Source organism: Ruditapes philippinarum, unplaced genomic scaffold, assembly GCF_026571515.1.
Source record: "Ruditapes philippinarum isolate M1 unplaced genomic scaffold, ASM2657151v2 ctg46_1_1_1_1, whole genome shotgun sequence".
NCBI classification, from domain to species: domain Eukaryota; kingdom Metazoa; phylum Mollusca; class Bivalvia; order Venerida; family Veneridae; genus Ruditapes; species Ruditapes philippinarum.
Genome location: NW_026863607.1, coordinates 270534 through 297209, shown reverse-complemented (window position 1 = coordinate 297209; position 26676 = coordinate 270534).

The following is a 26676-nucleotide window of genomic DNA, read 5'->3' as shown; positions in this document are numbered from 1 at the left end:
ATGGTTTTATTAAGATGGTGCACACTCAGACTGATTGAGTCTACTCATAAACAGCATTCTACCATTCACGCCATTATCACCAGTTTGTTTTAGAAGAACATTTTAATAAAAAGAATGGAGTAATTAAAAGGTTATTGTCATGGATATAGTTATACCAGGTTATAAATATAAAATTCGTGGTACTTATTGTTATAGGAACATGTGAAGTTTCAACTTAAATTTTATTCTTCATTATCCTTTTCATGCAAGAGTATTATTAATCCATTACATCCAAAAATCAATCACTACATTGAATATAGTCTACACTTATTGTGTAAATGTTTATTTGTCTCCTTCAAAATTATTTATTTTTTTTTTACTTGACATTTCATGATAAAACTATATAATTTGTTTTGGCAGACGGTTATTTTAGGAATAATTTAGGCGTTCTTGTTACAGATTCTGTATGAAAAATCGTATCAATTGTACATGTTGTATCATAATTCACACAATTATTAAGCAAACATTCTATTTATTTATCAATTATTGCTTATTTGAGAAATGACAATGAATAGTTCATGTTTTGCTGAAGACAACAATATAATGTAATATGTTTATTTTGACGTAATTACGTAATTGTACCTGGTATGAGGTTTCTTTTCTCATTTAATATTTATTGTTTAAAATTCATTATCCATTAATAGATTCGTTTGAAATTGAATAGTTTTATTATTATGTATTTTAGAAAATCAAAGTTTGTAATTAAAAACTGTAATATTGTTTTTTTTATTTATAAAATGTCGTATTGTACATTTAATTGATGTTGGTTATGGTGTTACATGTGTTTGCTTTGGTATTGCTTTATTCGTTCCTTTGTTAAATAAAAACATGTTATCCGATCCTTTTAATATTAATATTTATATAATTAGATTACAGTAATTCTAATTAAAGATAATCAATTACAGACTGAGATGATAGGGGATATAAAGAATCAAAGCTTTTATCTCGAGAAATACTTTTAAATAAAACAGCGTTGAAAATATGCAAGAAGTGTATTGTTTGGTTAAAATATATATCACGTAGTTTTGGACAGGAATATAATATTAATATATATAATATACATCTATAATTTTCTCATTAATAACAGATATTTTTCATAAAAAATGAGGCAAGAACATATTTCTCAAATCTGTGATTCCGCAGTTTTTGTTCTTATTACAACATCATCCTGTCAATCAATATCAATATCAAGAATGCAAAATCTAGGACCTTTTAGAAATTTCCTTTGTTTGGGTATAATAGTCTACACAGTATTGATTATCTTTAATTAGAATCTAATTAAATATAAAGCGTAAAGTATGATTTGTGATCACAAAATAAATATAGCATCCTTCATATCATTAAATATATATATCAAAGAAGAAAATAGTCATTTATTTTATCAATAAAAGTACAAGAACTGTTTCACGATAATTATACTGTTTGACTGAGAACTATTGTTAAGTTCTGACTGAATGTAACAGACAAAACAATTTATGCATTACCATAACTAATTAAAAATGTTGCAACAAGAGGTATCTTCAAAAAGAACTTAGTTATGGTGAACCTGGTTTAAATGTTTCTGTGTAATTTGTGTGTATAATTAAAGCAGAAATATTATCAATATTTATGAAATTATGACAAGTCTTGTTTGCTCTGAACATGTCTTTGTACAAAGTAGTATGATGAGACAATGGTATCATTCATAAAAGTGTATTGGCTATTGTTTCTAATACAACCAAATAAATACAATATTTTTATATCAATATTCTGATATCAAATGGTGAGGCATGAATTGCTTGTTTCACAAAGTTAGTAAGGGACGGAAACGTGCTCATAAAATATGCCTTTCCGGCTAGTTACGAGAAAAGAATGACGTATAGTTGGTACATTTAACAAATCGGCCTACGTCTAATAAAACAATACCTTTCTATTACATTATATGTACTTTAAAATATATATCGGAATGTTGAACATCGCCATCACAACGTGAGTCGGTTTGGGATTGTTTTTTTGGGATTCTGGATCGAAGTGATGAACCCATGTTTCATCCTTAGTTACGATCCGCTTGATAAAAACAGATTCATCCTCGTAGCGAGACAAAAGATATCTTGAAATGTCAAGCCTGGTACGTTTCTTGTCGTCAGTCAACTGTCTGGGGACCCATCAAGCGGAAACCTTTGACATGCCATAGACATCAGTCAGAATTCCCTGAACTGAACCAAAGCTTATACCCACTTCCCTAGCAATGCCTTCTGTCACACATGACCAGCTTCGGCAGTTTCATCGTTGGTGGCCTCTTTTGGCCTCCCAGGCCGCTGATCATCTCCAATGCTCTTCCTTCCCCTCATAAATTCAGAAGCCCATTTTTTCACAGTGCTATAGGCAGGGGACTTCTTACCAAGTGTATCCATGATTTCTTCATGGATTTCCTTGGGGGACATCCCTTTCTTACAAAGGTACTAAATGACGGCTCTGATTTCAACTTTTTCTGTTTTGTCTAAATGATACACCTATCTACTGATCAAAGTTTGTGTTATGTTACTTATCTGTGTAAAACTGCGTGTAACTCGGACAGTAATCTTCAATTAGATATCGGTATCGACGTATCGTGTGTAAATGTCAGTGTAGTGGCTAGAAGTAAATCAGGCCGAGAACTTTTTGACTCATACTGTTCATTTGACAATATTTTCCTCTTGATTTAAAATATAGATTATGAAACAAGAGAAAGTTGTTTAAATACACGCAGGTTGACTCTCGCAAATGCGTTCTCTTTGAAATAAGTATCTTCTTATTATTCTCTGAATTAATTTAATTCATTAAATATGAAAAACAAGACCAACAAGAAAGGGCATATACGCAACGCAACGCAGGACCACCAGCAAGGAGCCCAGCAGGACTAAAATGTCCTACGTTTTCATAATATGAAGGTAAGAATTATTACACTAGTATTTATTAAATGATTAAGGAAAATAAATAAATAAATAATAATAATGAAAATAATAATAATAATAATAATAATAATAATTATAAAAATAATAATAATAATAATAATAAAAATAATAATAAAAATAAATAATAATTAACACAATTTTTAAAATTTAAAAAAAATATATTCAAAATAGCATTTTTGATTAAAAACGCATTTTCTTGGTATGCTATTAATAACTTAAAAACGAAAAAACTAAGACCAACAAATTATCGATAGGTAATTTAAGGTAGAACGCGAGACTTTGCAAAAACTTTCGAGTAAAATTTTGAAAATTGGCATATAAGTAGTTGACTATATTTCAGATTAGGTCCATTCATTTGATTTCAATAGTTACAGCCATTTTGTGTACACATGAGTTCAAAGTTGATCACTTAAGCCCGTTTTCGAACATGACGTCGTTGCGTATAGTAAACTTTTTACATATTTTCTTAGTAGTTTATAATTTCACAGTGAAATAAATTCATCAAAGTAGTTTAGAAATATTGATATATGTGTTTGAAGTCACTTAAAAATATCAATGTAATTCCAATAAGTGGAAAATCAAGAGGTTATTCCAGTAACCCTTTTATTGTTCTTAAACGATTATCAAACAGGTCTCTGAGGTATTCCTATTAACGCTAAATCTATTCAAGCAATTTTCACTTTATAGCGTGTCTTGTGATCAAAGAAAAGCCTAAAGTCACATTAAGTTTGAGAAATAAATACATGTTTTCGTCTGAAGGAAAATCAATATGTGTTTATAATGGTGATGTCGATAAATTTAGATCATGTGATATATTTATCATTTGAAAAAATACACCCGAATATGAAATACTTTGCTATAAAAGAATAAAATTGTAAACAAAATGGTGTTTTTTTATTCAAAATATCCAATCACTGTGGTATACTTATAACAACAAAAAAGCAGCAAAAGATGTCCAGTGGTTATAGTAAATGTCCAGTGAGTAACATTTTGGATTCTATATCATGGCACCAAAAACAAATGAAATAACTCATTTTTAGGGCCTAACATTAAAACTTACAGAAACATTACTCTTCATTTCAGTGACGTTACATTTTTCATGTCCTTAGGGGAGAACTGATTCCAGTAAGTCAGTGTGGAAGATTGAATACCACTTTGGACGGTGCTAGGGAGTATGACAATTTTGACAATACTTTCTTGCAGCTTACCATTTAAAATTACAATGTAATACGCTTATTACTATTTTTAGTAACAAATTGCCTATGGTTTCAACTGCTTATGAGTGTCACATGACCGATATCATGTCATAACTGGCCTGCTGAACACGAATACGTTCACTAACTGAAACAATTTCATCACATTTTTGTCATCAGAACAGCTAGCTGTAGCTGTTAAAGTGAAAGTATGTTTTCAGCACGAATCGTATTGATTCAGTTGGATTATAAATTCTTCATATCCTTATTATTCTGTACTTTGTATTGTACCGCCAAAATGTTACTTTGCGATGAACATGTATATGTTTTTGCCAATAAATTATTTGACTTTGACTTGACTTGAATGATATTAAATATATTATTTCATTATATAATAGTTACATAGAACACGTACATTATATGCTTTAAAGATAAACATAAGGAATTTAGATTATGATTTAAATGAGACCTGTCATGTATTTCTAGAAAGTGTGTGGGTTGCGAACAAATTAGATTTTTCCCGTAGAAAAAAGCGTATTCTTATTAAATTAGGTATTCATATTTATTCACTTCGGCAGACAATTTGTCGCGAACAGATTCGACACCAAATAAAAAGTTTGGAATATGATAAGGAAATCTTATTAAGTTCACAGCCCAATAAGAATGGATGCATTTTGTAAATAGTTGTGTATTTAAATTTTCAGTATTTGCAATTTAAATTAAAGGTTAAACATTACTATGTTTATAAGAAATAATTATTTTAGAAATAAAATTTCCATTCAGAAAACAATTTTTCAAATAGGAAAAATGATAAAAACAACATATACATGTATCATTTTCGGTGGCCTTCATAAATAGATTTTCTATAACCACCTTCAACAAGGAGTCGCACGAGTACTAAATGATTCTAAAAAAATTTACAAGACAATTAAATGCAATTGCCATTTAAAGAAAACGACAATTAGATTCAGAACATTTAACTTTCTTGGCCAACGCAAATATATCATGAAACACTCAGCAAATAAACAAATAAAATATCAATTCAAATATATAAAACTAAGTAAACTAAGTAAACAACTAAGAAAAATGATATTTTCCCACTGTTCAGGTGACTGAAACGGACAGTAATGAACAAAATTAATAACACAAGAGAAGAGGAAACTAGTGTTTTTATTTCCTAATTTTGAAATCGTACAATTGCTGCACATAATTTGCAGACATGCATCAGGAAAATGTCAATTAGTTTGTTTCACTGGTGACCTAACCAGAATCATTGATAGCGAATCTAAACAAGAGGGCCATGATGGCCCTAGATCGCTCACCTGACTTATCAAACTCATCCAAACAATTACCTAGACAAGCATTCTGACCAAGTCTCATGACAGGTGAGTCAAAAATGTGACCAGGATTATCCTTATTTGAGCAGTGCGACTTAGTTTTTTACCCAGGTGACACATATTCAAACTTGACCTAGAAATCATCAAAACAAACTTTCAGACCAATTTCCAGGATACTTGGATCAAAACAGTAGCAACTAGAGTGTTTACAAGATTTTTCTATTTTTAGCTCCGGTGACCTAGTTTCACATGTGATTTCGAACTCATCCAAGCAATTACCTAGACAAGCATCCTGACCAAGTTTGATGATAATTGAGTCGAAAATGTGACCACTAGAATGTTAACAAGGTTTTTCCATATTTGGGCGGTGTGACCTAGTTTTTCATCCAAGATCACCCATGTTCGATCTTGACTTAGAAATCATCAAAACAAACTTTCAGACCAATTAACAGAATATTTTATCACAACAGTAGCCACCAGAGTGTATACAAGCAATGACCTAGACAAGTTACCTGACCAAGTTTGATGACAATTGAGTCAAAATTGTAACCACTAGAGTGTTAACAAGGTTTTTCTATTTTTAGCTCCGGTGACCTACTTTTTCATCCGAGATGACCCATGTTCGAACTCATCCGAGCTATCACCTAGACAAACATCCTGACCAAGTTTGATGATGATTGAGGCAAAATTGTGACCTCTAGAGTGTTAACATGGTTTTTCTATTTTTAGCTCCGGTGACCTACTTTTTCATCCGAGATGACCCATGTTCGAACTCATCCGAGCTATCAACTAGATAAGCATCCTGACCAAGTTTGATGATGATTGATGCAAAAAGTGACAGCTAGAGTGTTAACAAGGTTTTTCTATTTTTAGCTCCGGTGACCTACTTTTTCATCCGAGATGACCCATGTTCGAACTCATCCGAGCTATCACCTAGACAAGCATCTTGACCAAGTTTGATGATGATTGATGAAAAAATTGTGACCGCTAGAGTGTTAACAAGGTTTTTCTATTTTTAGCTCCGGTGACCTACTTTTTCATCCGAGATGACCCATGTTCGAACTCATCTGAGCTATCAACTAGATAAGCATCCTGACCAAGTTTGATGATGATTGATGCAAAAATGTGACCGCTAGAGTGTTAACAAGGTTTTTCTATTTTTAGCTCCAGTGACCTACTTTTTCATCCGAGATGACCCATGTTCAAACTCATCCGAGCTATCACCTAGACAAACATCCTGACCAAGGTTGATGATGATTGAGGCAAAATTGTGACCTCTAGAGTGTTAACATGGTTTTTCTATTGTTAGCTCCGGTGACCTACTTTTTCATCCGAGATGACCCATGTTCGAACTCATCCGAGCTATCACCTAGACAAGCATCTTGACCAAGTTTGATGATGATTGGTGCAAAAATGTAAACGCTAAAGTGTTAACTAGGTTTTTTTATTTTTAGCTCCAGTGACCTACTTTTTCATCCGAGATGACCCATGTTCGAACTCATTCGAGCTATCAACTAGATAAGCATCCTGACCAAGTTTGATGATGATTGATGCAAAAATGTGAGCGCTAGAGTGTTAACAAGGTTTTTCTATTTTTAGCTCCGGTGACCTACTTTTTCATCCGAGATGACCCATGTTCGAACTCATCCGAGCTATCACCTAGACAAGCATCTTGACCAAGTTTGATGATGATTGATGCAAAAATTGTGACCGCTAGAGTGTTAACAAGGTTTTTCTATTTTTAGCTCCGGTGACCTACTTTTTCATCCGAGATGACCCATGTTCGAACTCATCCGAGCTATCAACTAGATAAGCATCCTGACCAAGTTTGATGATGATTGATGCAAAAATGTGAGCGCTAGAGTGTTAACAAGGTTTTTCTATTTTTAGCTCCGGTGACCTACTTTTTCATCCGAGATGACCCATGTTCGAACTCATCCGAGCTATCACCTAGACAAACATCCTGACCAAGTTTGATGATGATTGAGGCAAAAATGTGACCTCTAGAGTGTTAACAAGGTATTTCTATTTTTAGCTCTTGTGACCTTGTTTCTCATTCAAGATGACCCATGTTCGAATCATCCGAGCTATCAACTAGATAAGCATCCTGACCAAGTTTGATGATGATTGAGGCAAAAATGCGACCGCTAGAGTGTTAACAACTAAATGTAAACGGACGTCGGACGACGGACGGACGACGGACAATCATCGATCCTAAAAGCTCACCCTGAGCATGCTCAGGTGAGCTAAAAAGTAAACGTATTTCAAGATACGACGGTTCGCTAAATTTGTTGAAAGGGTTGTAGGGGAAAACGCATCAAGCAAAATTATGAGGAAAAACAGGAAAAGCAGAACAAATGAGAAAAAAGCATTCTAAACAGAATTATTTTTCAATTCTTCTTTTAAGAGGCAATGACAAAAAAGGAAACAAAATCCAAAACAAAGTTTAAAAGAAAGGAAGAAGAAAAAACAACAACAATACATTTGAGAAGTACATGAAAACACCCATAACTAAGTAGTTGACAATAAAAATATGATACGTGCACATCACAATGTTCCCCTTCAACTATAAAACAATAACTGTTAATATACATGTATATCTCATTTAGTTACTCGTAAATTACAAATATTGATGCCAATAAAACTTTGTAACTCTTGTAAATGTATTTGAGTGTATAGTGCTTACGTAATTATAAAACGTGAGCCCTAGTTAAATGATAAAATGTAATAAAAACCCAAGCAATTCGTCAAAACGGGGGATACGTTATGTCATAATCCTACTGATTTATTTTATATATTTTAAAAGGTATTCTCACGCCATAGGAAACGATCTACATCACGATGGTTTTATGGAAGCTTAATGTTTAAATTACATTTATCGACACAATATGCAAAATTGAAAAGTTGAGACAGTAACGAAATATGAAATCATTCTATCATTAAAACGAAAGATATGGTCTAAATTCATCATATGTTGTCTGCTTTTAGGCCCATTATGCCTCAGAAATGCTATAATTTTTATGTTAAAAAAACGTGTTTATTTTTGGTATCTTGTTACAGTTTCAAACAAATACTCATTTGCTATATACATGAACTATCATTTACATCTTTAATTCTGTTGGCAATTGGTATAATCACTGTGGATTAGTATTTTGTATTGAAGTCAAAATACTACTTTTGTTTACATTTTGCTACCTTTCAAAATAAACTGCATAACATCTAACTTGCACTTAATATTATAAAAAAACATGTTGACTTTTCTAAAACTTAAAAAATATAGATTACTGAGGCATATTGTGCCTTTAAAGATTTTAAGTTTATAAATTATATCGAATTTTTATGTGTATATTTTCTCTTGGTTAAACTCAACTTATTCGGCAGTTTGATTGCATTTTCATTGTAATACGAGATTATTATACGTTGTTAAAAACAATACTAATTACTATAAACGAGTACACAACGAGTACACAACTTCCCAAACACCATTGGACGAGGTGCTAGCCGTGTCTGATACAGGTTTTGCAAATGTTTACGAGCCAAGTAGAATCACTAAATCATGTTTAATGACATTTTGACAGAACTGGATTTTGGACTCTCAAAAAATAAAAACGAGGCTAAATGGGGTTCGATATTGATTTAATCTGGACCATTACGACTCTGGAAATGAAGCTTAGGCTATATGACGTGTAATATGAATTTGTATAAACAATTTGGACTCCGGAAATAAAACAAGACTATAAGGGGTTATGCTATGGATATGATATGGACTCCTTTAAAAACGAGGCTTTAAGGGAGTGATATGGAATTCATAGAGACTCTTTTGACACTAAAAGTGAAAACGAGGCTTAATTGATAAAATAATATCCAATAATTATTTTTATTTGAAAATCACATGGTACAAGTACTGAAAGTGAATTGGTTATATTTTATAGGATGTGAAATTATGATACTTATTTTGTGAGTTTATCAATCAATTTCAATGTCTACTGAAAAGGAAATTTCAAACTTTTTCAAACACATGCTCCTTTTGTCATTCCTCAATTTTCTAAAGTGACTTGACTTAATGTGTCATCATTCCTAATAGAAAATATTGACCATTGAGGTAAAGATTAAAGACATCACTCATAATAAACCCGCCACTGGTTACATTAATAAGATAGAAAGTGCATTCGGCAATCATCCTATGTGAATTATCTTTCACTAAAATGCAAATTCAAGGATAATTATTTAGAATTCGCTTGAAAGTACAGCGTGTTACATGAAATTAATGTACATCCTACGGGCATTTTGAAAACAAAAATTATAGAGCGAACCAACATTCATGATTTGTTTAGTTTATACAAATTTATTTTAGTTAGATCGTGTTGGAAGCTATAAGCTTATTGAAACACTATCGAATCCGTTCCTCGAACCAACCAGTACTAAGCAAGGAATGTAAATTTTTTTGCTCAAGGAAACAACGGCTTGGCCCTGACAGGAATTGAACCCACGCGCTCAGCAATTCTTAGATTACTAGTCCGACGCGTTAACCACTCGGCCACGCAGCCACTCATGATTTGTTTATTTCTGAAACAGTTACTGTGAACAAAGAGATTTTGTGCTAAAACATGCATGTACAGAACGTATATAATTGAGTCTTTTAAAGAAACGTTACTTAGATCTGAATCAGCATGGGTATTGGCGTTCTTGCTGCGAATCATTATAAACGGTATGTATTATATATGCTTGCTAATTACTTATTGAACATAATACATGTATATGATTCTACCTCTCAAATAAATGTTATTGTGATTGTACAAAAATGTTCTGTTAAAAACTTATTTACATAAAATCGGCTAAAAATGTGTTGGAGGGCAGAGGTGGCCTTGCGAATAAGGTTCCTGTATCTTCGAACCTAACCTTGAGCTCGGCCTGAATTGAGTCTCGACTTAGTTGTCGTGTAGGCACTAAATTATGAAAGGATTGTACTGGTTCGTCAATAACGTTGTTTAATTTCTAATAACGGAAGTCACTCAAATTATATCCTTCAAACATAACATCATATAAAGGTCTCGTCACGCTTAGTTGACGCCAATACTGGCGTTATATTCTATACACGCATTTGTATATTGAAAATGTTTCCTTATATTACACAAATACTGATAAGTTCGAAGAGTGGTTTAAATAAGCTCAGGACTTTCTTCTCAACCTATCATAGATAGATAATGTTTTAATCTATGTACAAGTGTTTTTCTTAGTTAATAAGTCAAAGAATCTCCGTGAAATAATCATTATGGCCGCACTGCAAGACAAATCAAAGCACAGAAGGCGCTAAATTTGTTTGGGTCTCAGAATGTCAGAAAGGTGAAGGTTGTGAGATTATAAACCAATTTGTTTTTTGTATAGTGCCACCAATGCTTTCCAGCGTAGTAAATTGGCTATAGCGTTTTAATTGTAGTAAATTGGCTATAACACTAGTTGCAACACTGATATTCAATCCAATGTTTATTTGATTAAACAATTTGAAAAAAAAAATGAGTTGTCTTAACTGGGATTTGAACTCCAGACCTTTCGCTTCCTAAGCGAGCGCGCAAACCACTCCGCTATGGTGAATTTATATGTTAATGCCCGAAAGAAAACCATTTTATTATTAATTAGGATTTGTATTTTGTAACGACACTTGTTACGGCACCATATGTAAAACGGCACCATTTGTAAAATGGTGCACCATATGTCAAAAAATCGGAACCAAAAATTTTTTGCCGTTTTGCCCTGCACCAAATGTCAGTATTTTCGGTACCATAATTTTATGTAAAATATTTTTTGATATGCACCATAAGTAAGAAAAGATGCACCATTCGTAAAATGCAAGCAAAATCACTTGGAGTAATATATAGGGGTAATATTTTATGTACTATAACATAGTCTTATCATTATTATTAACATCATCATCACCATCATCATCATCATCAACGCTGACTGACGCCTTACCTACTGAGCTAACCAGTAATTCAATTAGATTAGTTGATAATATTAACCTTAAAGAAACCTATCGTCTCCATTGTGTTTAACATACTTTCGTTTTTGAAATTATTGACAGTTTAGACATTGAATTGTTATCATAAAGTGATGTTTTTTATTTCAATTTCTCAATAAGATATTGTTAACAAAGCATTCAAATTTCATATGTGCTAATACTTATAAAGTAAAAATAATTAGTTTTTCTGTTTTTTAGGGCGGGCCCTGCTTTTCCATGTCTTATACATGGATGTTTTCTATTTGCACGTTCTAATTTGTGACGTTTGCAGGTCCTTAAGCTTATCGTTGCTATACACAATATATGTGCAGTCATACACAACAAACGCCAGTAAGTACATGTAAGTTGCTATATGTACGGTAAAATCCTCATTAGTCTTGAATATTAAATTAGAGGCAATTAAATAAGACTTTTTTTTGTTTTTTAATGAATAGATTATAAATTTCATTTGGTGAGATAAATTAGTTAAATCGTCGTTTATAAGCATTTATAAAGTATATTATGAAAAGAAGATATAACAACGAGATAAAAATAATGTGGATATGCGGTTTTCGTTGTTGAAAAAAGGAGTTTTATTGCACCATGTATGTACAGTTGTAACATAGCACACTCATACTTCGATACACAAACGATATAGATCTGTGCGCGAGCGGAGCGCTTGAATTAAACACACTTCTTTGAGAAAAAACAGTTGGAAGACAATTACTCTATCTACAAAGTATCTTTTACAATAAAAAATAAAATTGTTTTTGCTCAGTAAAAATGCACTGAATAGCATGACATTTGTAAATGTGAAAGTAAAAATTCGAAAGTTGTATATTTGTGTTTTGTAATGGAATAAAAACAAGCACTTTTTCCTAGAGTTTGGATAGTTTACTCACAGAAAATGTGATTTAGTATGCCATGACTATGGCGTCAGCGTTTTATGCCTTTTTATTTGTCTAAATAGAGCGTACGTCCGAGCGTACCGGCGTATGCCTGGCTACGCGCCTGCAGCACTGTAATTAGTACACGGTTTCCTCCCTTACGTATATTATTGCCGTAATTAGTACACGGTTTCCTCCCTTACGTATATTATTGCCGTTTACACATGCAACATTCTTACTCTTAAGAAACACAAGTTTCATTGTTATTTCGAATATAGACTAAAGTATATGAATGCCATGGTGTCGCTACAGTTAATTTTGTAAGTCAATTGGTGTCAGTAAATTGCCATGTACATTTTAATTGTCATAAGAACACACAACAGTATCGAAATATCATATATTTTCGTGGGAAACATCAATTTGACGGCTTAGCATAATTTTAACCTTTTAACAAAAAGGACTTTGAATGTTTTGAGAAAGCCTATTGTATTATAGATGTGTGTAACTGTTACATGCTTTTTATGTAGAGCTTTATTATGTAACAAAAAAAAAAGAAATATTTAAAAAGTTTTCAAATGTCATCCTGCTAATCTCATGCCTGCTCGGTATCTTTTTGGCTGCCCGCATGTCCGTCCGTCCGTCCGTCCGTCTGTCTGTTCATCCGTCTGTTCGTCTGTCCTCCCGTCCGTCCATCCGATCGTTTATCCGTCCGTCCGCCTGTCTGTTCGTGCATCCAGCTGTCCATCCGCTCTTCTGTCCGCCCGTCTGCCCATATGTTCGTCTGTCTCTCCGTCCGCCGGCTTTTCCACCCGTTCGTCTATCTGCCCGCCTGATTGTCCGCCCGTCTATCCGTCCGTCCGTCTGTCTGTTCACCGGTCTGTTCGTCTGTCCTCCCGCCCGCCGGTCTTTCCATCCGCTCGTCTATCCGACCGTCCGCCTTCATTCCGCTCGTCTGTCTTTCCGTCTGTTCGTCTGTCTATCCGTCCGCCCGTCTTTCCATCCGCTTGTCTGTCCGCCCGTCTACTGTCTACCTATCTTTCTGTATGTTTGCCCGTCTGTCGTTCCCACCTTCGCCTGTCCACCTTTCTGCCAAAACTCTTTTATCAAAATAAGGAAGTTCTGAAAAAATCTGATCTTAGAAGAATGATAGTTAAAGTTTACCATGACCTGAAGGGTGTTGGCTATCGAAAACTTTATTATCGACTACAGCAGTCATACGCAGGCGTGTCGAAAAAGTTTGTCAGATCAACATTAGATAAAATTCCACACTACAGACAAAAGAACATTAAATTTAACAATAAAGCACCAATGAAACATGTAACTAGCAGAGTTGTGCATGAAACTTTGCAAGTTGATTTGGTTGATTTTAGTAGACAAAAGTACTGTTGAATAATAAGGTTGATAAATATGGTTTAAGTGTACTTGATGTATTCAGTAGACATGTTTGGCTACGTCCTCTAAAGAACAAAAGTGCAAATACAGTGTCAACGGTTTTAAAGAAAATTTTAGAAGAATATGGTGTTCCTAGAATTATTCAGCATGACAGAGGAAAAGAATTTGAAGGTGCATTTAACAGTTTGCTAAAGAAGAATCAAATAAGGTGCATAAAAAGTAGATCATACCACCCACAATCCCAAGGCAATATTGAGAAAATACACCGAACATTAAAAGGAAAAATTATGTTTGATTTAACTAGATCTTTTAAGAAGGGCATAAATTGGGCCAAACAACTACCGAAGTACCAACATATCCTGAACACTACACCTCGACAATGCCTGGCATGGAAAACTCCTATGCAAGTTTATTTTGGGCGATGTGCAAACAAACAGTTCAGAAAATTCGTGACGGTGCAATTGCTTCAACCAGAAAACTAAACTCATATACTGATAAGAGACAAAAAAGACATTTAAAAACACCAGTTTTTGAAATACATGACACTGTGTACTTTCGATGTAATCGTAGAGGAAAACTTTCAAAACAACGAGTTAATTTTGAGAAAATCGCAATGAGAAATGACAAAACATATACAAAGTCAAATATTTTCAAGAAAACAAAGCAAAACTAACAAACTGGATACACGTATCAAACCTAACCGCAGGTAAAGGGAATGAAGCGAATATTCATAGGAAAAAAACTATATAGTGAAAACTGTAAAGGACCACCTAAACGTCATGGAATCAGATTTTGGTTTTAAAGTCGGGTATAATCCCCCTGGGGATGGTAATTGTCTGTTTGAAGCAATTGTACACCAGTTAGCAAACCTGGGACTCTATAGATCCCATTTGACCCTTAGATCTGAAGTTGCATATCTCCGTACACATTCGTATTTAGGTCAACAAGAACACGGCAGTTCAACCCCTTGGGACAATCATATCCTGCAAACCCGCGCTGAGTATTTAAGAGCAATGTCTGAGAATGAAGAATATGGTGATCACATAACCCTGCAATGTATAGCTGAAATTTTTAATATTCAGATTCTGGTTGTGTCTTCGTTAGGTGTTAATCAAACACTTTAGTTACTCCGTCAGGTGAACCGCGGTTCTCTGAACATCTACCGACATTACTCATCGGTCATTACCCTGAAAATAATGGTGAACATTATGTGTCCTTAGAGCATGACCAAGAACTAGTGCGTGATGTTATACAAAATTCTCCTCAAATTATGTGGATCGAAGAGCAAACATTAGAGTCTCGGGCAATGATCAATAATAATAATCATAATAATAATGAACAGAACTATTCTGATCACCAAGTTGACCAGGAAATTGTTGATATGGCATTAAATAATAACCAAGATGTTCAAGTTCTACCAAATAAAATGTTTGAGGTTATAATTCGCATTGCTTTGCAACATGATCCATTGAGTAGATTTCGGCTTCAACAAGTAAATCAGTTCTTCAAGCATGTCGTAGAAAAGGTTGAACCACCAAGGCTTTACCTAGATCCAGATCTGTATGGTAACCTCATCACATTCCCAATTAGTGTTAGACGTATGATACAAGTATATGAAAGTGGCAGCGGTCTAATTACGGAAGTTAAACAACTTTTGAACAATTCTTATTGGGCTAATGCTTGGTTGTTTTTAAAGATGTTAGCAATACATGGATGGTACATCATTGTCCGAGTTTGGTACAGAAAAAGGAACGTATACAGTTTTCATATTTTTAGAAATCTAGACTAAATAGAATCCTCAACCAAGCAACCAAACATTAATTTCAACATGAAGTCGTTGAATGTTTCTGTTCTCTGTATGAAGAGAAATCTTCAAACAATGCAGATGACCGCTTAGAGACTCTAGCCAGCGGCTATGGATTCTTATGGGTCTCTTATTGTTTAGTTTACTGTTACTTGAACGTTCGAATCATTTAATAATTAAGCACTGTTCAGAAAAGGTGCATAAGGACACTGGTCTCGCAACAACAATGTTATTTTATTAGTTGTTAAAAACATTTTTTTATGTTTTTATGTCGTTACATGTACACACATCTTACTTTATTTACCTCACTAAAACTGAAGGTACAGCATTGTCCGAGAGTATTCTTTATTTTACTGTTGATATAAAATTAAATCGTTTATTACTTAAGCACCGTTAAGAAAAGGTGCATTTGGACACTGGTCTCGCAACAACAATGTTATCTTAGTTGTCAAAGACGTTTTATTTGGTTGTTACATGTACATAAATGTTACTTTACTTCGCTGCAACTGCGTTTCTAAAGTTTTGTTTCACGAGTTTATCTGAATTTATTTATGTTAATGTTTTGAGTCACAGTTTTGCTAGTTATTGAAATAAATTTAGAAGAAAGCAACTATTCTTTTGGTTTTCAATAAAAAAAATTGATGGAAATCTGCTGTTGCTGCTGCTACCGCCGCAACCAAACCGCCATTAACAAAACCACCGCAACCATTACCACCACCACAATCACCACCACCACCACTACTACTTTATTGTACTAGTTCTACTGCTAAAGTTAATACTGCTACTTTTACAACAACAAGACGTACGTACAATTGCTACTGGTGGTGGTGGTGGTGATGATTATGATGATGATGATGATTATTATTATTATTGTTATTATTATTTCTGTCTTGTTGGTGCTGGCGACGACGACAATGGTGATAATAATGATAAGACTATGTTATAGTACAGAAAATATTACCCCTATATATTACACCAAGTGATTGTGTTTGCATTTTACGAATGGTGCATCTTTTCTTACTTATGGTGCATATCAAAAATATTTTACATATGGTACCGAAAATACTGACATTTGGTGCAGGGCAAAACGGCAAAAAATTTCGTATTTGGCTCCGATTTTTTGACATATGGTGCACCATTTTACAAATGGTGCCGTTTTACATATGGTGCCGTTAACTGTTGTTTAACACAGATGTAAATCATGGAGCTTACTATAAGCATGTATATCTATAAAGAATAAAACAATATTAGAAATCTTCCACCATTCTTGAATTATTTTGCTTGAAAATTAATGCGCCTGTCATTTGACCATCTTTACGCAGTGATCTCCCCTGAAATTTTCGACGTTAGTGTACATATAAAGGGAAGTAACCGCTTCAAAAGCGGACTACTTTCGGCATTTGTAATTAACAGCATTAGAGTCTGAAATTTCGCTACCATTATTTGTTTGGTCTGACGACCCAAACATATGCGTTTTTCAAAAATTGAAGACATATGTTCAAAGATTTCCTTGTTCTCTCTACATCTTTGGGTCTCAGGTACTCATTACAAACGTATGCCAGCTGGCTTTTTGAACATTACATAGTGTGTATATGGCGTACTTACTTTTGATTAACATTTTGTTGACAACTTCTTAAAGGAAGCATAAGCGTAAAAGAAATACATTAATTTAGCTAACATATAGATTATTTATATTAAAAATGAAAAACGCTTAATACCTTGGTTCGAGCATAAATCACTCGATATTTATTGAACGATATCTTGATATCTTGAAGGTATACACAAGATGATTATTACCTTAAATGAATAAAATATGGTATATATATTAAGCTTTCATTGATTAAAAGTCTTATATGTACAAACTATGTATCGATACGTATTTGTGTTAAGTTAAATGCTTTAATAATAAATCGCAATATACAATGTGGTGCCTTCCCAGATAAATCGCTTCAAACAATCTATCGAATTAAAAACGCTTCCTAAAACAAAAAAATTAGGCAATGTTTGATGACAGGTAATTTTTTAAATGTACTACTTGAAACCTGTACTTATCCCATTGAATGAATTCTTTTCTTTAATGCAGCATAACTTTAATAATATCATTATATAACTGTTTCTGTTTGTCTAATCCATAAGTTTAATATTCATCTATAATGATATTAATGCTTCCTGTGTTTGATGAATTAAAAACAAAATGTGGAAAACAGGAAACTAAATTAATACCACCCATCGTCACATACACACAGTCTCTTTATCATTTTCCTCACATAATAATGTGAACAATCATCATGTGCAGCCATTGTCAACGCATCTCTTGTCTGTCTTCTGGTATATTTTCTGTTTACATAACGAAGAAATGCAATATGCATAAGCTTTTTCATGAGATTGCGTGTAGGTAGTAATTTCGTGTCTTGTTCATGTCTTATTTATCTTAAGTGTTTCTTTTCAAAAAATATTAAAATGTGGTTTTGATAAAAAAAAATGCACCAACACGCGTTATTGTTATAAACCAATTAAGATCCCTTTTATTGTTCGTTTTACGCATATGCTACAGAGAAGTAAATTGCAATTAGTTTAATTGTCTTCAATTAAGCAAACTATTTATTTGATTATGCTTCTTGATACATTTTTTTATAACTTATCTTGTACTATTTTAACAATTGCAGGGTATCATTATGAAAACAATTAAAAACTACAGTTTCCATACTAATAATTATAATGCTCGTATTTAAGCATGTATAATACAACTTATATAATATAGAGCACATATTTCTTTAGTAATTCCTTTATATAATAACCGTTTAAACCCACACGAATATTCTAGCATTGTAGTTCCTTACATAGATGAATTCTAAGAACATTGCAGGATTAAATTTATGGCGTTGAGGTGCGTGAAAAATGGAGTACAAACGACCTCAGATTTAAAGGAAAAATAAATTCAGTCTGTTCCAATACCTAATATTTTCTGCTCTGCAAAAATAATTATTGATCATTTGTCCACAAAAATCAAATGAATAACTCATTCAGGGCAAATCATCAATTATCAAAATTGTCGACAAAAATGGCAAGCTGTGGTCCCTAATCCCTTAACGAAAAGCGTGCATTGCTTTCTTAAGCACGAAAATGAGAGTAAAACAGTCCGATTAAAACTTGTTTTTGTTTGAAACCATGGCGAAAAGCCCGGTGTAAATCAAATTTAACATCAATAAAAACATGAGCATGCTCTGTCTGCGATTAAATAAAGACTTTAATTTCTTTTTTTTTTGTTTGTTGTTTTTTCTGCTTTTCCTTTGGTACTAAATTCGTGCATTGAAATCCTTAACATGTAACGATACAATATATTCAATTACGCTGATTAATTAAAGGAAAACATCTTCAAATACAAATATGTAAATGTAATTTTAATTTAATCATTTGTTTTCTCAGTGTCAAATGCTGGACTTTATATCAGAATTTTAAAATGTCTAATGGTGGATTTTTGTGTTGGTTCTTGTTTGATGTACGAGTATCAGGAAATACCTTCAAAAAATATTGCGGAAACACAGTTAAAGCATTGATTATAAAAAACGTAATTAATGTTGCACATTCTTTACCATTTCATCTTATTTTATAACTTATTAAATTTCTTTTGAAGATGTCTACACTTACTATACAAATAATGTCTCTTTACTGTACATCAGTTCTAGTATATAATTTGTAATTAAGTCAAATTTCTTAGAACTGTAACTACGTAATAATAATTTCTGATGCAATCAATTACTCATTCATTTGTCATAATTTACATTTACGAGTTTATTGTTAAATGAAAAAGGGTATGTAACAAGTATTTTTGAACCTGTATTACATTCAAAATTGTGTATATAGTCGTTTCGAGGTTTCGCATTCACACAAAATTGTCAAAATCAATAGCCAAAAGCTTGTCGGAACACATGCATAAATGTTTAACCAACCCATTAGGCATGTGAAACCTTGTCGAAAAAATGTTTTAATTTATTTAGATATTTTTGTAACTGAAAAAATTCAATAACACGTTAATGTAATATTATATGATATTTGTCAAGTTTTATATTGATATATTTCAGTTTGTTTGAATCACTGAGCGTATGTCGTTATAAAAATATTTTTGAAATGAAATACTAATATCTCATTTATTATTTATAAAAAATTGACAATGTTGACATTAAATCAAATAATTCGATATTTTTTTGCAAATATTATCAGGTGAATAAAAAGCCCTATCATTATATTAGATGTCAAAATATAAAAATATCACTTATTGGAATATGTATCTAAATTTTCCATTTCAGCTTACAAAAAACAAAAAAAAAAACAAATTAGGACAACTACTTGGCTACATAACATACACTTGTTCGCGTCAGAAATAATTTTCCTACAGTAAAAAGCAAATAGCCCTATTGATCGCCAGACATGGCTTTAATAAATTGTTTCAGACTCAAACTGGCGAGTCTGCTTATAACCATTCTAGCCATAACCACCGGCTTGGGCAAAACATTATAATATGAAGAATGGTGTATTATGAAAGTTATTGTCATGATGTGATGATAATTGGATATGGTTATTCAAATTTAGAAAGAATAAGTTCATGGTTATTATGAATTTAAGAACACATTATCAGTATTCCTGAACTTTAATTCTTCATTACTGTTCTTGTGAAAGAGTATTCATCATCCACTACATCCAGAAATCAATCACTACATAGCTGTAAGTCTATCCTTATTATGCTGCATTTTTAATTTGTTTCGTTCAAAAAATATTTCTATTTTTACTTGGCATGTTAGTAAAAAAGCTATCTATTTCGTATTGGCAGACGGCAATTATTACAGGAATAATTTAGGATACGATTTAACGAGTAGAATATTATGTACGCTCTTGTTACATATGTTTCTGTATGAAAAATCCATTCAATTTTTGTGAAATGTTTCACAAAATCATTAAGCAAACATTCTAGTAATCTATTAATTATCTCATGTTTGAGAAATGACAATGAAAAGTTCATGTTTTGTGGAAATCAAACAGATGTAGCTTTATATGTTTTAAATAATTATATCAGGTATGAAATTTTTAAATCAATATCTTCTCTCATTTAATATTTACTATATAAAATTCGTAATTGATTAATGAATTTGTTTGAAATTGAATGGTGTTATCATAATTATGTATTTTAGGAAATCAAAGAAGTTTATTTCAAAATGTTATATTGTTGAGATTAAGTGTCGTATTGCACAATTAATACTGCAGCTGAAAATGGTGTTACATGTATTTGCTTTGGTATTCATCTCTGTTGCATAATTCATTCCTTTAATATATATATTATTTTTTATAAAAAAAAAACAAACACTTAGGAGGGGGATATTTTTTCTCCCGAACATTCATTGTTCTGGGGAGCAACCGAAGAAACATCATGAACAAATTCATAGAAGTCTATGTTTAAGTATGTTTCCCGTGTGTTTATATTTCTTAATAATAAGCTTCTTCCAGCAATCAAGCTTTTGCCTGAAATACCCTTTATTTACTTTTGCATTTTGTCAGATTGGAGATATTTCCTGTATGGACCATTTATGTAATTACACCCCATCTATTACATTGATAGATTAATATCACCTTATTTTTTGTTACAGTTACATTAAATTTTGTCTACATTGATACATATATAACGATTCAACCATTTTCCTTAAAGCGCTTGTTCCGATAAAAGGGAACCCTCCTTGCTTGTCGAAACTCTTTTGTAAGGCAGGGTTCATAATCCGGCTCAATCAAACCGATCTTTAAAGATTAACTAGTATAACTAATAATTAATATACATTAGCTTTAACGGATGGATATACATTCATAAAGAAAATATTGTCTGCCTTTCCTTAACCAGTGAAACAGCTGCAAGTTTGTAATTAAATATTTCTAGGGTAATTGTTCCATATATGACAGTAGATTTAAATGCCACTTGAAATGTGATAGATGCTTTCTTTATTCACTTGACAATATTTTACTCTTGATTCGTTTTTAAAGTCATGCAAAATAGCATAAACGTGAAGGCATTCTGCTTAAAATTGTTAATAATTCACTCGACTTGTTCTCTCATGTAAGTTTTCTTTGAAATTGAAATCTTGAAATTCGCATTATGCTAAAAATTGAGTATTTTCTAATCTGGAGTTCAATTAATTAAATTTATAAAATTCCTAAGCATTCATAATATTAAGGTTAAAGTTATTCCACTTGCGTTCCGGAATTATTTGTCTGAAACAGATAAAAAAAAACCCTAAAAAAACCCCTAAAATGCGGAATACCTATTTAATGAAATACAAGAACTTTTTTCTTTACAACAACAGATCTTTTCTGATTGACTTTGTTCATTACCTATTGCACCTTACCTTTCTACTTTATAAGAGCACGGTGAAATAAATTGATCAAAGTAGTTAAGAAGTATTCATATAGGTGTTTGAAGTCATTTAAAATACCAATATAATTCCATTTATTGGATAATCAAAAGGTTATTATCCATTTATTGTTCTTAAATTATTAAACTGGTCTCTGAGGTATTCCAATTAAAGCAATTTTCACTTTACACCAATCCTGTGATCAAAAACCGACTAAAAGCACATAAGGCTTGAATAATAAATACATGTTCTCATCTTTAGGAAAAGCAATATCTGTTTATAAAATGTGTTGGAGATTTGAGCATGTGATTTATATTTATCATTTAAAATAATTACTTTCAATTGTGAAATAATGTATTATATAATTATTAGAATGTAAACAAAATGGTGTTGTGGTTTCTATTCAAACTATCTTTTCACTGTGGCTTACTTATAACAACAAAAAGTAGGAAAGATGTTCAGTGGTTAAGGTATATGACCAGTGAGTTACATTATGGAATCTATAACATGACATCAAAAACATTACCTTTAAACTAATAGGAAAATGAATTTAAATGACCGTGCTTCATTTCTGTGCCGTTACATTTTCCTTGTCCTTCGGGATCAATGATTCCGGTTAGTCAGTGTTGAGGATTAAATGCCGCTTAAGACGGTGGTAGGGGGCGTGACTATTTTGACAATACTTTCTGGCGTCTAACCATTTAGAATTACAATTTAATACACTTGTAGTTATATATACAGTAGTAACAAAAATGTTTTCAACTGATTATGAGTGTTACATGGTGGATTATGAATTTGCCCGAAACATAATCATAGTCGGCCTGCTGAACACGAGTATTCAGAGTGTCCCACGTTAGAGTCTCGGTCAGGCTGCACATTAATCTCGCCCTGTGACAATTATAGACTTAAAATGGACAAGTTTCAATCATTACTCATGGAGAAAAAATATTTTTAGTGAGTAAAGTATGAAAGGGATCAATTGGGAGGGAACTGTTTTTACTCTAGTGTAATATCGTTTTTATTAAATGGCTTTATTACACTCCTGTGCTGCGGTTTATGTGATAATAAATAATAACAAAAAAGGGCAGCGATGTCTGGGAATGTAAAATAGGTATTTGAATATCAAGTAAAATGCTATTGATTCAGATGATAAATTCCACATATCCTTAAATGATATTGAAGATATAATTTCATTATGTAATACTTACATAGAACGCTGACGAACATCTACTTAAAAGCTAAACATAAGAATTTTTAGATTATGATTTAAATCAGACCTGTCATGTATTTCTAAAAAATGTGTGGGTTGCGAACAAATTAGATTTTTCCCGTAGAAAAAGGCTTATTCTTATCAAATTATGTATTCATATTTATTCACTTCAGCAGACAAATTGTCGCGAACAGATTCGACACAAAATGAAAATATTTGGAATATATATTTGGAAAATCTTATCAAAAGGACAGTCATATCCCAAATAAAAAAGTATTTCGCTAAAAGGGATGCACTTTGTACAATAGTTGGGTATTTAAATGTTCAATATTTGAAAAAAATAAACGAAAAGAAAAACATTACTCTGTTTTTAAGGAATAATTATTTTACAGGTAAATTTTTATTCGCATAAAGATTAGGAAAAAAATGATTAAGACCAACATAAACATGCATATCTTTTGATACTTAGATAGATTTTCTATGACGACCTTCAAGAAAGAGCCGCACTAGTACTAAATAGATCACAACATTTACAAGAAAAGAAAACGACTATTAGATAAAGAACATTGAATTTTCTTGGCATTGTTTTATCAAAAAGGAGAATGCAAATATATCATGAAACACTCAGCAATGAAACAAATATAATACAAATCAAATAAATAAAACTGAGAAAACAACTAAGCAAAATCATTTTATTTCACCGTTCGGGTGACTGAAACGGATAGTGATGAACAAATTTAATAACGAGAGAAGAGGAAACTAGTGTTTGACAATCGTACAATTGCTGACATGCATCAGGAAATGTCAATTAGTTTGTAACACTGGTGACCTAAACAGGATCATTGATAGCGAAATCTTGAGAAGTAAACGTATTCCGAGATACGACGGTTTGCAAATCCGTTTAAAAGATTTTAGGGGATTATGGACCAAGTCGAAGTTATGTGGAGATAAGCAAAATAAAGGAAAAAAATAGTCTTAACAAAACTATATTTCCATTTTTATTTTGAGTAACAAAGAAAGAAACAAAACAAAAATCAAAAACAAAGCAAAAAATGAGAAGAACATGAACAACACAGCACTAACAAGTTGAAAATGAAAATATAATAAGTGCACATCAGAATGTGCACCTTCAACACATAAACAATAACGAATTTCTCACAAAACAAGAGCTGCTAAAATAAATCTCATTTCATTACTCGTTAACTTTGTAACTCTCATAAATAAATTTGAGTGAATTCTGCTAACGTATTCATAAAAGTGTGTCGCTCTAGTTCATTGAAAAAAAAATGACAACAATAAGCCAGTCGTCTGAAAAGGAAGTAAGTTTATTTTCAAATGTGTTTAATGCCAGAATTTTAGTAATTTACATTTATTTACTTTAAAAGGTATTCTCGCGTTATAAAAAATGTTTTACATCAAGAGGTTTATATGGAAGCTTACTCTTTACATAATGTTTATTGACACACTGTTAAAATTGAAAATTAGAGACAGTAACGAATTATTAAATCATTCTATGATCTATCATTAACAGGAAAGAACTGGTCTAAATTCATTATCTGTTGTCTCCTAAAAGATTTTAAGTTTAACTATTAAATTATGTAGTTATTTTATACGTATATTTCTTCTAACAAATCTAAACTTCGTCAGCAGTTTGATTTTTTTTTTGTATTCTCATTTTAATTTGAGGTCATTTTACATTTATTGTGTACAATACTGAATTTTATTAAACGGACTGCAAAGCTGTCAAGACTTTATTGGACGAGGTGCTGCTAGCTGAGTCTAATACAGGTTTTGCAACTGTTTGCAAGTAGCCAAGCAAAATCAGTATTGTTTTCAAGCATGTTTAATAAGCTCTTTATTTCACACCATTCCTTCACATTTTGACAGAATTTTCTTATGTAATTTACCACAAAAAATGATATGAATTGTGGACTCTCACTCTCAACAATGGAAACGAGGCAAAATGATGAGCGGTATTGATTTGATGTGGACCTCTTGGAAGCTTGAAATGAAACCTAGGCTATATGGGGTGTGAAATGTATTTGATACAAACCCTTTGATCACTGGAAATTAAAACGTGGATGTAAGGGGTGTGATATGGATTTGAAATGAACTTTTTATACATTGAAATGCAAACGAGACTAAATTTATAACACAATATCCAATTATGATTTCCATTGGAACATAACATTGTACAAATACTTAAAGTGCATTGGTTATATTTCATAAGGTGTGAAATTATGACAATTATCAATTTCAATGTCAACTGAAAAGGAAATTTCAAACTTTTTCAAACACACGTTCCATTTGTATTTTTAAATATTCTAGAGTGACTTGTTTGGGGTCCTCCTGGGCTCATTTCCGCTGGCTCTTGTTGCTTGTTCGTGTGGGTGTTGCGTTCACTGAACGCTGCCTTTCCTTGTTGTTCATGTTTATCATATTTTAAAGCTGGTCTAAGCGTTAATTTGTCATGATTCTTTTCAACTTTTAACAAAACATATTGACCAGCAAATAAAATATATATGTAAGATAAGTAAATGCATCATTACGTATTATACGAGAAATGCTTTTAATAAATGGGTATCAAAACATATGTGATACAAAAAATTACATCAAAGACCAAAATGCACTTTCTGTTCAGAAATACAATTATAACCGCCTTCTTTGAGAAGGAATAAAGACATCACTCATTATAAAACCTGCCGCTGGTTACATTAATAAGCTAGAAAGTGCTTTCTGCAATCATCTTATGTGAATTATTTTTTACTAGAATACAAATTCATGTTTCTATATAAAGCATACATCACGGCAAACAATGTATAATGTATCATGCATTCAATGAGAACAATTATTTGGAATTTGTTTGAAAGTACAGCGTGTAACATAAAATCAAAGTACATCTTACGAAAATATTGAAAAACAGAAATTATAGAACCAACATTTATGATTTGTTTATTTCTGAAACTGTGAACAAAGAGATTTCGTGCTGAAACAGGCATGTACAGAACGTTTATAAAAAAACGTTACTTATATCTGAATAAGCAAGGGTATTGGCGTTCTTGCTGCGAATCATTATAAACAATATTATATATATTATTATGTATATATATTTGCCAATTACTTTTGCGACGTGATTTAAGTTCCTACCTCTCAAATAATTCTTATTGTGATTGTACAAAACTGCTATGCTCAACACTTGCATACATAAAGTCTGCTAAAATATGTTGGATATCAATGGTAGCGTTGTGGATAAAGTTGACACTAAATAATTGCACTGGTTCTTCAATAACATTGTTTAATTTCTGATTATCGGAAGCCACACATAGTAAAGACGCCAAACATAACATCATATAAAAATACGCGTCACGAAAGAAAAACAAACAAACAAAAAACACTAAACAACCCGCACATTTTGTCATAGACAATTGTGATCCAATTACAACGTTCGCCTAGCCTTATTTATATATCTGTAACTTTTTCAAAACATTGCCGCT